General features: G+C 52.2%; 1 protein-coding gene across 3 annotated transcripts in view; it reads left to right on the plus strand.

Annotated features, from left to right (window-relative positions):
* The first annotated feature begins 616 nt into the window (after positions 1 to 616).
* Znf76 (zinc finger protein 76) overlaps positions 617 to 10,658 on the plus strand; it is a 27,820-nt gene continuing 17,778 nt past the window's right edge. The window contains exon 1 of one of the 3 annotated variants that reach the window (XM_029533016.1): positions 617 to 1,018. The gene's annotated coding sequence lies outside the window, so the exon portion shown is untranslated. The remainder of the gene's footprint in view (positions 1,019 to 10,658) is intronic. The other 2 variants (XM_029533017.1, XM_029533018.1) reach the window with 2 other exon arrangements.

Below are 10,658 nucleotides of genomic sequence, written 5' to 3' on the forward strand. Positions count from 1 at the left end.
GAGATCATCCCTCGGGGAGCTGAGTCCAGCAGAGGGGAACGTCAGGGCCCCTCCTCAGGAGACAGGATGGGTGCACCATCCCTCATAAACACTCACGCTCCCCAGGGCACATGGGACAAGCCAGTACTGCAGGGAGAATTGTCCCGCAGGAAGGACTGTCAGGGCGCCATCCTTCATAATACTGCCCCCCACCCCACCCCACCCCTCGGGCATCTTCCCGAGTGCAGGGAGGATTGTCCCTCGGAGTGCAGTCCATGCGTAAGGACCATCTCTCAGGGAGACCGTGCACAAGGAGGACCGCCCCTAAGTCCCTCAGTCCCTCAGGGTGCTGAGCCCCGGTTCACCTTCTGACAGAGCGCGGAGAGAAGCATCCCTCAGGGTGAAGTCCCAGGGGGAGGACCATCCAGCAGAGATGACTGTCGGGGCGCCATCCCTCGGGACGCCGTTGCACAGGGTGCGGGGAGGACCGTCCCTCGGAGTCCCATCCCCTCCAGGCGCCCGGTCACCGTCCTCTGCAGGAACCACCTAGAGAGATACCTGCAATGGCTTCCTCCGGAGCAGCCCACGGCGGATCGATTTTTTTTCCCGTTGCTATGGCGACCGCGGCTTCCACCCGGCGTCGTGACGTCATCACGCCCTCCCCGGGCGCCCGGGTTGGCGAGGCCGCGTCACCCGGCGGCCAGCACTGAGAAGAGCGGGGCGGAGCTCCGAGGCTCGCCTGAGGACACTCGGCGGCCTGGGCTCCGGGGCCCGGGAACCGGGATAAGCAGGCCGGCCGCCGCGGCGGAGGGGGGCGGGCTGGAGCGTGGCCCCGCGCTGGTCATCCGGGTTCCGGGGCCCGGCGGAGGCCGCGCCGGGAGCGAGAGGGAAGTGCGGCCGCCCTGGAACCTGGATATCGCGCGAGGCAAGCCGCGCGCGGGCGGGCGGGCTATGGCGCAGGCGGGTTGCGGGGCCGGCGCTGGTGGCAGGGCCCGGTGCATGGCGGTCTGTCGGCGGAGTCGCCCTCGGGGGCTGTCAGGTTGGTGGCCGCGGGAAGAGTGGGTCCACCGTGCCCGGAGGCGGGAGGCCGGGCGGACGTGGGGCCCCGGGAAGGTCCGGAGCCCGTCGTGCCCACCCTCCTCGGTCCCTGGCCCGGCGACTGGGCCTCCCTGGACGGCGGCCTGGCCCCACCCCCACCCAGGGTCCCTGCCCCTCTATCCCGCCCCGAGACTCCTCCCCCAGGACTCCCAAACCCCACCCTGTGGCTGCGCCCGCCTCCTCCTCCTTGACCCCATACACACACCCCTAACCCCCAGACCTCACCAGGCGACCCCCGATTCATTGAGTGCTAACCCCAGCCCTGCTTCTGGACCCACCACTCTCAGTGCTGATACAATCATCACCCGGCTTCCAAGAGCCCCGTAGTCCCTAGTGACCCCTAAACTACCCTCTGTGGGCACCCCGTAGTCCTCTCCTGGCTACTGCAAACCACCCACTCATCCACATAACTCGTGATCTTCGCCCCGTAACACCATGATCATCTCCTCACCCTCCTGACATCCCTCTTTGACCACCCCCAGCCTCCAGTGTCAATCAGCACATACCTAACTTAGGCCCTGCTGCCATGCCACCGTCCTGGAGCTCAAGAGTACATGGAAGTGAAGTATCAGTTGAGGCAGCAAAGGATTCTGGATTGAGTGTGTGGTTGAAGTTCAGATTCTATCGTGTTGAGCTTGGGGAGCCTTGGCAGAGGCCCTTTCCTTCCGGTGGACTTAAGTTTCTGATCAAAACTGCAATGAGATTGAGTTTGGCGATCCCTAATGTTTCTTTCTATGAAAATTCTGCAGTTCTTAGTCAAGACAAAAATAGCGAACTTTTTTCTATGCTGCCTCAGTAATGTAGTCCTTGTAACCTCACCACCACCATCCCCCCTCCACCCCCAGGGTCCATTTGCTTTGCCGAATGGTTTTTCGTCGTCATTCCCGTGACCCTGACACGTCATTGTCTACACTCTGCCCCCTTGGTTGGGTTCTATCAGTTTGTAAAGCCGTGCAGCACAGAGCTTCCCATTGGGTTGTTGACATCATAAGCTTGGCCCTTCAGCTGAGGAACTTTTGGCAAAGCACTTCAAGCCTGAGGTAACACGTGCAGAACATTCAGGACCCTTCTGCCTCACAGGAAACCTTTATGGTAGGCCAGTTGTTTTTAGTGAAGGTCTAACTACTGGGTGCTGGAGACACCACAGACACCAAGCACATGGCCCATGCCAGTTACTACTGCTGCCATCTTGGAGCCCCTGTCCCCATCGCTGATAGTGCCTCTCACCTCTCATTTGGACCTTTTTCATAACCCCTTAGTAATGATCCCCCTGCCCCAGAAACTACTGTATGGCAAGCTTTATTTATATAGATTAACTTGACCTCTCACAGGCCCAAGGTATTAGCTCTTTCTGTCACCACTCCCTCCCTGCCTTTTCCTGAGAGTTGCTTTAAATAAAGGAATCTGGAATTCATACATTTGAACTGGCCATCCCAGAAAACCCACCCACTCCGTTGTCTCTCATATTCTGACTTCCTGGCTTTCCAAATTCTCCTCAGGCCCTTGCTCTTGCTTTCCAGGAATTCTTAAATCCAACCTTCACCCATCTAATCACCCTCAAGGGCTTCTTCTCTTTGTCCCATGACTTAGTGACTTTTCTCATCCTCATCATGACCCTTGACCTCTTAGCCCCCAAGACCCCTTGCACCTTATGTGGGAAGTACATACACACCCTTCTTAAAAACCCCTATCTGAGGCTCCTGTACCAAGGGCAGATTAACAGGCAAACAGCATCGCAGTTTATTTAGTCTAACTTAATGCGAAGCTTTCAGTTAAGGAGGTGAAGACCTGAAGATTAGACCCAGGCATTTTTATTCTTGTCTCGGTGAAGATGGAAAATATAAGGCCAAGAAAATGCAGTAAATGGGGGGGGGGGGGACATAACAAGCCCCCGATGCTCAGGTCCTTGCCCGCGACCGCATCCTTAAGGGTGCTCTTTCGTTCTTTCTGTTGGGTACGGGAAGACACGTGAGGATCTTAGGACCTGCTTCAGAGGAGAAGATAAGAGAGACCTTGCTTCTCACATCCTCAGATTGCCATGTTTGGGGGTAGCATTTCTGAACCCAGTTAACCCTAACAGCTGTCCTGCTGAGCCAGCGCTGTCACTAAACTGTATCCCCAGCCCCTATGTCTGCCCTTGGCCTCGGAGGCTCCCACTCAGTGGTGTCCCTGACATCACTCACCCTTAATCCATTCCTGGTGCGTATGCCTGGGGAATCTGTCCCTGTGCTGTGGGAAACCTGCTTTCTAATTAGCACTGCTAGTGACCTTACCACCTTACCGTTTGCCTAGCTTCTGAGAAGTGAGTGGCTTCCGTCCCAGCAAGGTCCCACCCTTCATGCACCTGCACACTGGCCCATCCCAGGATCCCACCTTTGTGCCCACACCCCTGCTCAGATCCTGCGTCTCCTCCCACCCCGCTTCCATTTCATCAAGCATTGGTTACCCCTCTTTCTCACAGCGCCCCTGCTTCCTCCTTCCTGTTCCCTGCAGTGTCCTCACCTCACGCTTGACAAACTGTGCCTCTGCTTCCCGCCCAGCTCTGCTCTTGCAATGGCCATGGCTTTTGGATTCTGAGATCCCTACTTTCAGTCGTGTAGGAGAGACACCCCAAACCTCTGGTTTGTCCCGAGAACCGCGCTCCCGGAACATCTGATGGATTCAGATGCCAGCGACCCAGGAGTCTCTAGGTAGCAAGTCTGTCGGTCTTTAGGTGGCAAGGAGAGAGCCCTTGGAAGGCCCTCAGGACTGATGTGGCTGCGTCTCCCCAACACGCTCTTGTTCCCAGCCTCTTTCTGAGGATAGAGTGTGCTGTCACACCCCCACTGGCACTGAATTAGTCCTATTGTTTTCTGAGCCCTTGGCTCCCCTCCCACTGGAAGCTGGAATGTGAATAGCAGAGAATGGTGCCCCACAGTCTGTTGTGTAGGTTACCCAAATCCCAGTGTTGGCTGTGGAGCCATAACCGCCTGAAGGTGAAGTGGCAGGGTACTGGGGTGGACTTCAGAAGGGTGCTGCCCCTTAGGTTGCTTTTATCTTTCTAAGGACATAACCTGCCTTGTGTGTCTATTTCTCTCCTCCCTGTGACTTTCTTGAGAGTGGAGGCCAAATCCCTTTATCATCTGACATCTTAATCCCCCCTCCCATCTTTGGACAGTAGTCAGCCATTGCTGACTGCACTGAGTGGACCGTGAATTCCCCCTGTCTTTAGAAGGCAGCCAGTCAGTCATTGCTTCCTGCACTGAGGAAAGCTCTGAATTTCTGTGTCACTGCAAGGATTAGAACATTCTGTGGCCATTTCCTCCTCGCACAAGGCCCTCTAAGCGTGCTAGCAGGTCAGACATCGAGGAACTTAGCTGCCTCTGTTTAGTCATCGTTCTGGTGAGGCAATGGATGGTAACGCTAGGCTTCTCGGGTTGTTTGCTTTTGGGTAGTAAGTTGAGGAGACACTAGACTTCAGGCAAGATGGCTCAGCTGGTAAAGAGCCTGATGACCCAAGTTTGATCCCCAGGGCCCATATGGTAGGAGAGAGCTGACTCCAAGGTGCCCTCTGACCACCATGCGGATGGCATGGCATGCTGTGGGTGCGAGTGTGCACGCACAGAATAATGACGCGTTCTAAGAAGAGGGTGTTAGGACCCAGTGGAAACAGCCAGGGACTGGTTTCTGTAGATTTGTTTTGAAGAAAGTGGCTATGTGAACTGCTTAGGTGAGAGTGGAGGACCAGTCACTAGCTGACTGTTGGAAATTGTTTGGCCTGCGAAAGTTTTAATACTACTGTGTCAGAGGTCTACATCAGGAGTTGGGGGTTGGGGACCAGATAGATGATTACATAAAGTTTAGCCCCGTTCCTCAGAAAACACCTCCAGTCAAATGAGCTTCTATTTGAATCAGAGCTTACCTAGGCTAAGTAGACTATTTGGCCCTCACCGATATCTGACCTCTTCTGTTTGTGAGACATCAGAAGGCTAAATTTAAACCTCACTCTGTAGAAGTCTGTGCTGGCGGTCTGGGACTTGCACTATCCTAGCAACTAGAACCTGTTGCCCTGGCACCACCCCGCTCCCCAGCTCCGGTGGTTTCTTGTGGGAAATAGCTGACTGGATCCAGACAAAGGTGAGACAGTGGGAGGGTACTCCCCTCCGCACCCCCAGGTTAGAGAGGCTAGGCTCAGCAAGGATTTTCTCCTGACCTATTGGGAGATCCTGAAGGCATGGGTGTTCATTCATTCCTTTGTCCATCCATCCATCCATCCATCCATCCATCCAATAAGTCCTTGGTTGATGTCTGCTATATGCAAAGCACTCTCATAGGTTCTGGGAATAGAGAAAAACTCATTCTGGGAATGTCAAAAAGAAAACCAAGACACTTAAAACCGTCACGTAGAGAAGAGAGGGCAGCCAGGATTATTGTTTTAGTCAGAGTGGCAAGGAACTTGTTACTGAAAAGGTGGCATTTGAACAAAGAAGCTAAGGATGAAGCTGGTATATATATCCAAGGAAGTTTATTTCTATAACCGTAGACAAGCAAGCTCAAAGGGCCTGAGGCAGAAATAAGCCAAAAACATGAGGAGCCAGGCAGTACAGCTGTGGTGCCCAAATGGCTGGCAGTCTTGACAAGAGAAAGAGCAGGGCTGCTGAGGTACGGAGTGGGTTCGTTCTTACAGGCCACCAGCCACTAGAGGAGTCCAGGCAGATGCGTGGCATGATTCGACCATTGCTCTGAAAGTCATTCTGACTGCTGTGTTGTGACTCAGCAGTGTTGGGGCAGAGTGGGAAGATGGGGTGCTCCTGCAGTGGGAAGTGTTGGGGTGCTCCTACAATGGGGACTGACAGAAGGCTCATTTAATAGGAACCGTTGGGGGTCCTCTTGCAGTGGTGGCCATACTGTGAAAGAAGTAGCTACAGGTGGATGGATTAAGTGTCAGCTAAAGACACTGGGGACAGCTCCCAGTTCCCATTTCCTGAGGGAGGGAGTTTGGAAAGTCAGATTGTGAGTAGGAGAGGTTAGGAATGCACCCAGACCCTCACCCCCCTGAGATGGCGTCTCATGCAGCCCAGGTTGGGCTCTAACTTGCTGTGTAGCAGAGGCTGACCTGAGCTTTTGAATCTCTCTAATCTTACCTGCTGAGGGACGGATTACAGACGCGCGCCACCGAGCCCATATCCACAGCCCCAGAATTCACTTCTTTTCTTTTAATATTGGAATTCACTTTTTTTGTTTGGTTATATGTTTGATTTGGTTTGGGTTTTGGTTTTTTGTTTTGTTTTGTTTTGTTTTTCAGAGTCAGAGTTTCTCTGTGTAGCTCTGACTGTCCTAGAATAAGTTTGTCACTTGTGACACCCTTTTGGACAGCAAAATAGAACTGTTGATAAGCAACTCGATATACAAATCTGTGGGGCCCTAGTACTGTCTGCTCTCCCAGTGCCAGACTGCATGCAGAAGGAGAAGCTGGAGGTTAGGAGTCTGCCTGGACTCGGCCAGCAGGGAGCCGTGTGGCCCCACAGCTCCTGGCTTCCCTTCTAGATGGCCACCTTAGGCTAGAAGGGAGCTGTCACTGCAGCCCCTCTTGTGAGCGTTGATGAGTTTATTTATTTATTTATTTATTTATTTATTTATTTTATTTATTATATGTAAGTACACTGTAGCTATTTTCAGACACTCCAGAAGAGGATGTCAGATCTTTTTTTTTATGGATGGTATGAGCCACCATGTGGTTGCTGGGATTTGAACTCCGGACCTTCGGAAGAGCGATCGGGTGCTCTTACCCACTGAGCCATCTCACCAGCCCGCGTTGATGAGTTTAAAATGAGCAAGACAGCAGGACACTTGTGAGGCTGTGCGCTCTGCCAGGCAGTGTGTCGGTGATAGATTTCCTCCTTTCTTCCTCCATCTGTAATGTAATAACCAGGGAGCACCCACCACCTGTGGCCTCTGATGCCACCTGAGGATGTGGCTTTGGAGACTGAGCCTGCGCTCCTAGAGCACGGCGGTCAGCTGCATACTACCAGGCATGAGGGCCTCCATGTGTGATGCACTGGTGTGCGCCGGGGTTCCAGCACTGTGGAGCTGGGAACTCACTGGTCCTCAGAGCTTGCTGCTAACTAGTCCAGCCAACCAGTCAGTTTCAGAGACTGTCTCAGAAAGTAAGGTACAGAGTGACCAAGGAAAACCCCAGTGTGGGCCTCCAGCCTCTGACCTCCGGGCACTCAGACACACGTGGACATACACACTCAATACACACACGCTCACACATGCTCACACTTGCACAAACATACACTTATACACTCACACATAGAGAGACACACACTCACACTCACATAAACATACGAGTTTAAACTTCCATCAAAGGGATGTGCCATAGTTTGCCTGTTGAGGACATCTTGGTTTCCATGAGTTCGGGCTTTGAATGAATCTATCTGTGGAGGTATTCTCAGTTCAGGATGAAAAGGAGTGATCACTGGATCACATGGGAAGGTTGTGCCAGCACCAACGTAAGTGGCTGCCAGGCTGCTTTCCACAGTGACCGTCCCCTCTCACACTACCGTGACAGGAGACAAGACTTCATGTCAGCCCACACCCTGGCCACATAGGATGCTGCCAGTGTTCTGGATGCACCTTTCTGACAGCCTTTCAGGGCTAGCACGTTTCCAGCTACCTCTCCTTCATTATGGTGTCTCTTTAACCCTTCGCTTTCTTTGTTGTCTTACTGAGGTAGGTCTCACTCTGTAGCCTTGGCTTATGTGTAACCATGCTGGCCCCAAAGTCTTGTGGGTCCTCCTGGGTCTGTCTGCCTTGTAGGTTTACAGTGTGAGCTCCTACACAGTTTGTCTCTGTGGTTTTAGTATATTTTGTAGATTGTTTTTTAATTCCCAATCTATTGGTTTTCCTGACAAGCTCTTTTGTCCATTGGCTTTTTTTTTCTCCTTCTTAAAGCCAAAACTGCTTTCTCTTCCTCATTAAGATTTTGCAAATTGTTCCACTTTGATGTCTTAACTAACCAGTGTTAATGGGGTGTCCTCGCCTCTCCTGATACTGATGGGATATGTCATTTTTCACAAGAACGGCACTTGTCAAGCTGGTGGTAACCACAGCTGGATGCCTTTATCACTGCTTGCATTTCCTTCCTTCCTTCCTTCCTTCCTTCCTTCCTTCCTTCCTTCCTTCCTTCCTTCCTTCCTTCCATTTGGTTTTGGGTTTTTGTGGCAGGGTTTTGCTGTCTACCTCTGCTGGCCTGGCATTTGTGGTCTAGTCCAGGCTGCCTTGCACTCATAGAGACACACCTGCATCTGCCCTCTGAGTGCCAGGAATAAAGGTAACACTCAGAGGGTGGCTACGCCACTTGTGCAATTTCTCTATTTCAGTGGGGAAAAAAATGAAATAAAAATAAAGGTACACTCTGCTAATTTGCCTATTAGTCCAAAGTTAGTATAATCTTCCAACACTGAAAGTGAGGGTGAGAGCCGCCTGTGACCACCATCCTGACGGTCACAAGCGGAGGTGTAAATGCAATTAATTGTGTACTCAAGATTCTGTTTTAGTTGAAGTGGTTTCTGTTCCATAATGACGGGCCTGCATCCCCTGTGCTTTGGAACTAGAAGTGATCCACTCTGCCTGGCCACTTGCCTTCGCTATGACAGCCACAGCAGTATATAACCATGCAAGCATGAGCTGGGCTTTTAAAGCCAGCCACATAACCATGCAGGCATGAGTTGGGCTTTTAAAGCCAGCATGCCTTTGGCAGGGATGTGTGTGTGATGTCCCGAGCAGTGCAATTTTCTGTTACTAATTTCCTGTTTTCTCTTTATGGTTTAGAAAGCCACAGAACTAGGCTTGGGTCTTGATGTGCACTGAAGTCCTTTTCTGTAACAGCAGATACAGAATCAGTTTGTTACCGCACTCTCCCAAATCTGTGTCTGATTTGTTTGCCCCTCATCCCCATCAGCCTTTGTCCCTGCCAGACTAATGTTTGCCATCCACGAGAAGCTTGGATGTGGACCAGATTGGAGCTGAACCTTTGCTAAGTGTGGAGCACAAGTGCGCATGCCCCCTTCAGTCTTCTGCCTCTTGCAAATAGCTAACATAGAGCAGGCTGTGTGGAGGGACCTAGAGACAATCCGCTCATCCGCAAGCCTTTCACAAGCTTGCATCCCCTGGTGCCTTGGCAATAGGAGATGCATCTGCACATCACAGCAAGAGGATTTTCTGCATTCAGTCAACAGGTTGAGTTGGTTTTAAAAAGTGGAGCGAGCAGAGCAGGGCTGGGGCTGCTCTGAAAAGTCAGGAGTGGTTGCTTGAGGTCTGGCTGTCTTCACTCTTGTCCCCCTCTCCCCAACTGCCCCTCACCGTACCCAGGAGCCAATAAACTGCATACCTCCTCTGTCCATCTTGAATCTGAAATGCCTACTGTGGTCAGGAACTGCCCAGACAGCCTCTGAGGTCTGCCTGTCGCTCGCGAGTTTCGTGCTAGCATGGCAGATCTAGAAGGCTGGGGTGAGGTTAGCTTTGAATGCTGACAGTGCCCTGTACTTTACCAGGAGGAAGTGTGGAGGCCCACACCTAGGCCAGCTAGCCTGCTTCAGCAGCAGCTGGCAGCTTTGGGGCCCTGGGCGGATCGCTTTCCCGCCTAGCTTCAGTAGCCTCATCTACAAGGGGTTGTGTGCACCTCCTCATAAAAGTTGAGTGTGCACAAGCAGTGTCCAGCACATGTTAAGGGTGTGTCTGTTATCGCTGTGTTAGCCTGAGCAGTGGGAAGGACTGTAAGGCCATCGGGGCCAACAGGTAAGGAAGCAGGCATGGAGTCAGAAACCTTTTCAGCAGAGAGCCATCCAGTCCTTCATGAGGGCCTGAACTTGATGCTGCCATACTTCCCTTTCAGAGCCTCCGTGCCAGAGTCCTCTCCGTGTGCCTGTCCTGTCCTGAGTGGCAGCGTGTATGACCTCATTTAGCCCTACAATAACCTAGGAAGCAGTCTCTGCTGGCTCAGCATCTGAGGCTCGGGGAGGCTCATCCATTTGCTATCCAGCTGCAGAGCCCTGTAGAGAGCAGACACTCTAAATTCAACCACCTGTCACTGGGGGACCTACAAGCCCAGCCATGGAAGCTGGAGGCCATTCTGTCTCTTCAGCCTGTGGTCTGTTTTGTATTTAGGCCAAGTCTTATATGTGTCCTTATTTCTCACGTATTGTGGTTATAGTAAAATGGGTTACCAAAATAAACAAAACAAAAAAACCCCCAAACCAAGAAACTCTCTCACTGATTAAGAGAATGGGAGTTAAGAATTGTGGAGCAGTCCAGGACCAGCCAGGACCAGAGATCTGAGCCAAGTGGGTCACTCCTAGACGAGATGGTTCAGGTCTGAGTTCCCAGAAGCTGTTCCCTTTGATCTCTCCATACCTCTGTGATAGCCTTAGACAACCTCTTTAAAAATATGGCCGGGCGTGGTGGCGCACGCCTTTGATCCCAGCACTCGGGAGGCAGAGGCGGGCGGATTTCTGAGTTCGAGGTCAGCCTGGTCTACAAAGTGAGTTCCAGGACAGCCAGGGCTATACAGAGAAACCCTGTCTTGAAAAACCAAAAAA

This window comes from Mus pahari, chromosome 21 (assembly GCF_900095145.1).
Source record: "Mus pahari chromosome 21, PAHARI_EIJ_v1.1, whole genome shotgun sequence".
Classification (NCBI taxonomy): domain Eukaryota; kingdom Metazoa; phylum Chordata; class Mammalia; order Rodentia; family Muridae; genus Mus; species Mus pahari.